The 6,092-nt window shown below is 30.8% G+C and overlaps 1 non-coding gene across 1 annotated transcript; it reads left to right on the top strand.

The window, feature by feature from the left end:
• Window positions 1-506: 506 nt before the first annotated feature.
• Trnaa-cgc lies at window positions 507-578 on the top strand. The gene has a single exon. It is a non-coding gene; the product is annotated as a tRNA-Ala (tRNA).
• Window positions 579-6,092: the final 5,514 nt, after the last annotated feature.

Raw genomic sequence — 6,092 nt, 5'->3', positions numbered from 1 at the left:
ATACTTTTTGGTTCAGACGGTTCTTTCTCGTCGATGCCTGGCTCGATTTTGGATTTTTCCGTTTTTCTTGGTTTCTCAAGAGCGGACTTGGGTGCATATGTCGTGGGGTCATCCGCTCGTAATAAGGCTTCCATTCTGCTTGAATCCAGATAACCACGTTGGCTGGATACGCTGCTTTCCTGGACGACAGCTGCTTTAAGCGTATCATCCTTTTCGCTGGACTGAATAGATGGTATCTCCCCTGGGTCGCTTAATAGCAGTTTCATCGTGTCTCTTTGTTTTGACGCCATATTTGAAACTGATAAAAAAATACTTTTTTTTTTTTTAATTTTGATTAAATTTTTTTAAAATATTGTTTTTTTTGTGATTTGATGTGTGTCAGATGGTCTTTTATTTCGTAAGGAAAATTATGTGTAGGCTCGATTATTAATATCGCAATAGCGTTGCATTCATTTTTTTGACACATTTTGAAAAATTTAAATGCAAAAATAAATATTTTTCACGAAGGGGTTGTAACTCAGGGGTAGAGTGTCCGCTTCGCATGCGGGAAGTCCTGGGTTCGAATCCCAGTGTCTCCATAACGTTTTTATACACATTTAAATATCTAAAAAATTATAGATATATAAATACTATTAATGTTGAAATTTCAGTGAATTATTTATTAAAGCTATTAAATAAAATTTAATTTAACAACAAACATCGAATCTGTAATCTTATTGTTAGAAAATGTTGAGTTTTTTCAGAATTTTAATGCAAAATTAGTAGAGTGGTGTTGTGTCTTTTGGCTAATCGAGCCGAGATAAAATGAAAGCATCCGGCGACCCTTATTTCATAAAAACTATTATCAAACATTATCGTTTTTTTTAAATTAAATTTTTCAAATAATAAAAAAATGGTTGTGTAAAAATTTTGAAATAAATTGCTTTTTTGAAAATTTCAAAAAAAATTTAAATGTTGGAAACTTTTGAAAATCTTGATTTTTTATATTTTGAATATGATCGATTTTTTTTTGTAAACTTTTAATTTTTTTAAATTTTTCAAAATTTTTCAAAAATTTGAAATGATCGAAAATTTTTCTTGGCATCAGAGAATCTTTATTTCCTAAAATATTATGATCATATTTTATCGACTTTTTTATATTTAAAACAACCAAATTTTTCAAATAATTTTCAAAACTGGTTGTTTAAACATTTTGAAATAAATTGCTTTTTTGATTTTTTTAAAATATTTAATTTTTTTTTTTGAATTTTGAAAATAATCGATTTTTTTGTGAACTTTGAATTTTTTTGATTCTTTTAAAATTTTTCGAAAGTTTCAAACAATCGAAAATTCGAGATTTCAAAATTTTAAAACTGTGCCTTCCTTGAAATGCAATCATTTCTGCTCACCGTCAATACTTAAAATGTTGTTTGTATCATTCTAATCAGATGATTGAGTTCTCTTAGAAACTGCATGAGCACTGTTTGTAGTCTTTGCACTGTTACTCCTAAATGGCTGGACCCGCTTTCCGCGAAATCTAACCATTACGTCTCTGATCAGTACGAAATGAATGTTTTTTTGACTTATTCAAATCGATTACACGATCCGATAAGATTGACTCATGTGAAGGAGATTTGTTTAAACTATATAAGTGTACTCTAAAAATGAAAAATCTTGGTATAAAGCTCAAAAAAAAAAAATGATACAAAATGTCTACTTGTTATTAAAATTTTCATTATATATCCGATAATTTGATTTGCATATGTCTAATTATCATTTTTGACCACCAAACGATATTGTTTTAACACTATTACTGGATCTCCGAAAATGCTGGACCTGACTCCCCAATTTTTTATTCTTTTTTAACATTGTTAACAGCAATCAGAATATATTGCTGTTTTATGGCTGTTTGGTTCAATATCAACTCAAGTAGTATTTTACTTAAGTATAAAAAGTTGGCATGGTAGATAACCCTTCAATGAAGATTACTAGTTACTTAAAGAAGATCTGCTGGTTGTTTCTTGAGTCTTCTTTCCCAAAAAAATATCAATCTTTCATTTCATCAATACCAGTAATTGGAACTTTAAATCGGACGCTCCATTCTCTTATATATTTATTAGGGTGATCCTTAACAAGGACATATTTGAATTTCTTTGCTCCCAAGGGCGCCAATGCTTTCAAATTAATAAAAAATTAATCTCTAATAGTATTAGCTCTTAATATAAACATTTAGATAGAGCGCACGCCAATTAAAAGTTTCTTATATTTGTTATTAACATACGCTTTAAGTAAATTCTTGCGCCATCTGTATAGTATTCCTGAACATAAATATTATGACACATAAGAATATTTGTAAACCACTTAACCTCTCGGTTGATCCGTGTTTCCGAAATCGTCGACAAAAATTTGTATTTGCACGCACACACGCACACACACACACACACACACACATATATATATATATATATATATAATTCATTTTCGATTTTTTGCGATTACTATAACTTGCCCTAAGGTAAGTTAAAAAAAACTGTACTGTTAGAAGTATGAGTTAATAACAAGAATAAGGTTTTGTTTATTATATATTTCTTGTAAACATATATAAAGGTCGACGCTCAAATATAAGCACTTATCTTAGATCTATAAAATACTAAAGATGAAATTGACAGTATTTATAATAATTATTTGACAATATTTAAAACAATTATTATTAGCTATAGATCAATATTTATTTGATTATTATTTATTATCGTCTATACTACGAATATTAAATTCTGATAGGGGAAGTTCCAGCAATTTGCCTTAATGCACAATGCTTCTCGCCACTAATTTCTACCTATATTAGTGAAAATGTATCAATAGTACATAAGTTATCGTAAAATAAATTTATTGAAGTGCGATAATGATTTTACAACTGGTCAATAGCGAAACTGTTACCTGTAATCGATTGATAAGATCCAAATAACATGTAATTGATATCTTAATTCCTAATACAGTAAAAGGTGCGCAATTCTTTCTTTGTCAAATTCCCGAGTCATTATGTTCAGTCCATTGATTGCGAGAACTCGACAATCCCGCTCTATAGAAATCGCAGCATTGACTTCGCAACAGCGGCCGGATTATCGTCTATTAGGAATTAATCGGCGTTATAATTACGTTTAGTTCAAAGTTTTCAACGAACATAAAAAAATCACCTGTCGGAACGCTGCTGTACAAAGAGGAAATTAAAAACACTAAATCTATTCTTGCAGAGGTTCAAAATTCGTAATCCTGGCTCCTGTGTATCTCTCTTTTACTCGTGGGTGGTATTTGACTCGAAACACTGGAACGGGTAGGGGGTTACGTTATTTCCCTTTTATTAAAAGTCAAGCGTGCCCATATTGCAAGGGCATTTTTTGAAAAGCTCCGTCAACGTTATTATACCTATCACAGGGGTGAATTCACTGTAAACACAGCCACGTGAGGGTGGGTTAGTTGCGCTCCGTGCGACAATATCGTTCGCCGCCCTTCGGACAGACGTTATTTGTTGTGATGTTATCCGACACGGTTATCGAGTTATTTGTTTCTACTGTGTTACATTTTAATATTGTTTGTCACAGATTAAAACTTTGCGGAGCTGAGCAAATACGAACGTTTACCGAGAGCTTCTTTATTTATTCATGAGTAAAGCACTCGTAACATAGTGTAACATTGCATAAGTAAGACACTAAACTAGTGGTGCATGGCATCGTGCCTTAAGGCTAATTGTTTGAACTTTCCGTGAAAACTTAAATTTAAAGCAAAGATTATTTATAATTTAGAAGTTTTTTTTGAATTTTTTTCACATTTTGAAATTTTTTGGAAACATAACTTGTCAAAGCAATCGCGCTACGTAGCTGTTTTAAAGACAAAATATCGAAGCGCGTAATCGCCGCGTCGCAGTATAACGGATAAACATTGGTACGGAATCATAAATGAAAAAGTACTTATTAAAATCTCTATAAAATATCTGATAATTTGATGAGCATATGCAGGGCCGCATATAGAAATTTGGCGCCCTGGGGGCTCTGACAAAAATGGAGCCCCATTCCTGAAATTTTACTTAAATAGTTTTTATATCTTATTTTTCTAAAATTAAAATAACTAACATACTATAACTGGTGCATGGCATTGTGCTTTTAGGCAAATTGCTGGAACTTTTTGTTACCGAAAATTACATTTTGTAAAAAAGCTATAAAATTGTTTGAAAACTGAAAAAAATAGATTTTTTAGAATTTCGAAATTTTTGAAAAATTAGACTTGAAAATATATTTTTTTTTATATTTTAATTTTTTTTTTGAAAATTTTGAACTTTTTGAAAGCAATATGTCTAATAGTCTAATGATAATTTTTGACCGGCAAATGGCTTTTTTTATTTGATCAAATCGGACGCTCCGTTATCTGAAAAACTGAACTGCTATTTGTGGTACTTTTTATCCCGTATCTTCGAAATGCTAAAAGCTAATCAGCACATCTTCCCATTAAAACAAATCGAATGTTTTCTGGAATATTCAAATCGGTTGGGCCGTGTTCCCAAAATCGTTACACACACATATACATCATTTTGTTCTAAAATATAAAAAGTTTTGAAACGTAAAGAAATGCAAAAATTTTTATTTTCGATTTTCTTGCGATTCCATAACTTATTCTACGCGAATTTAATAATTTATCAAAATATTCGTATTTGTTATACCAATAAGAATTATAAATTTTGCCGTAAGGACTTACAAGCATTTCGACAAACTTTTTAACTTCCCGTAGGATAAGACCTGAAGAATATATTTTTTTAAAACTTTCAGCTCGTTTACGAATCTTTCTCTTAGCCAAATTGCCGTATTATATTTTGTTAATTATATTTCTTGAAATAAAATATGATAATAAGAAAAATTAGTTGATAATATTATATCGAATTTTTTTCTCACTTTCCCAATTTTGCTCTTACTTTAAATCCAGCTCTAGACATGGGCATCTAACGATTTTTTTGACCGTCTAATGGTATTTTTTTTTACTTTTCTTATTCGATTTACAAAACAGTTTTTTGCTTCATCAATATAAACAAGAAGGTTTTTTGAATCATTCAAATCGTACGCTTTGCTCTTTGAAATACGAATTGAATGTTTTTTAGATTATTCAAATCGTTTATCCGTGTTTCCGAAATCGTCGACCAGAATTTGTATCCGCACACATACAATACATACATCTATATTTTAAAGTATGTCAAAATGTTCAGAAACCTCTAAAACGTGAATATATATAAAAATTCTCATTTTCGATGTTTTTGCGATTGCTATAACTTACGCTTTGGAAAAGCACGATGCCATGCACCGCTAGTTTATTTATTATTTAGCAATATCTTTTTTAATAATATCCTGATGTAGTATTTATTACAAACTATAAAACTCTGTTAAGACAACATTTAATTATTCTCTATGTGTCAATTATTACTGTATACCTAATATTTAATAGTAGAACATTTAATAAATTGTTAGCTATAAACTACATTACCTACGTTACAAGGCTCATTCGAATAATATAGTGGCTTATAAGATAAGATTAACCGTATTATATTTCGAGATCAGCAAACGACGCGCCCCTCTCCCTTGGCCCCCAGCGATCATCCCCCCATTCGGGGCATTCGTACATCTCGCTCGGTCGCTCGTCTTCGCTTCTTTCTATCATTCTTTATTGCGGGAGATCCAAATCGGCCGCCCGTGCCGCTTTTCGGATGATGTTAACGCGTTATAAACATCCCTCACACTTGTTAATAGAAACAGAGCTAATAGTCTGTACAATCTTTTGAAAATGCTTAAAGTAAGGAGTTCGAATAAAATTTAGTTGTTGATTTTTCTAATGCATAAATGGAAAATTATAATGTTCTTTTCAGTGAATTTTAAAAATAAATGGTACAGTCCCGACATACGAGTTTAATGCATTCCGTAACCACGCTCGTATCTCGAAACATTTCTTTCCACATAAATATATTGAAATGCCATTAATTTGTACTAGCATTATGGTTTTTGTTAAGTTTCATGAAAATTAAAAATGAATTTACTATTTATTAATTAACTTTCCGTAAGGTAAACTCTCCTGAAAAA

This window comes from Ctenocephalides felis, unplaced genomic scaffold (genome assembly GCF_003426905.1).
Source record: "Ctenocephalides felis isolate EL2017-DRISC unplaced genomic scaffold, ASM342690v1 CF-g0.4_SCAFFOLD_01886, whole genome shotgun sequence".
Lineage (NCBI taxonomy): Eukaryota > Metazoa > Arthropoda > Insecta > Siphonaptera > Pulicidae > Ctenocephalides > Ctenocephalides felis.
The sequence above is the reverse complement of the archived record's forward strand: the minus strand, read 5'-3'. Positions and strand labels throughout refer to the sequence as shown.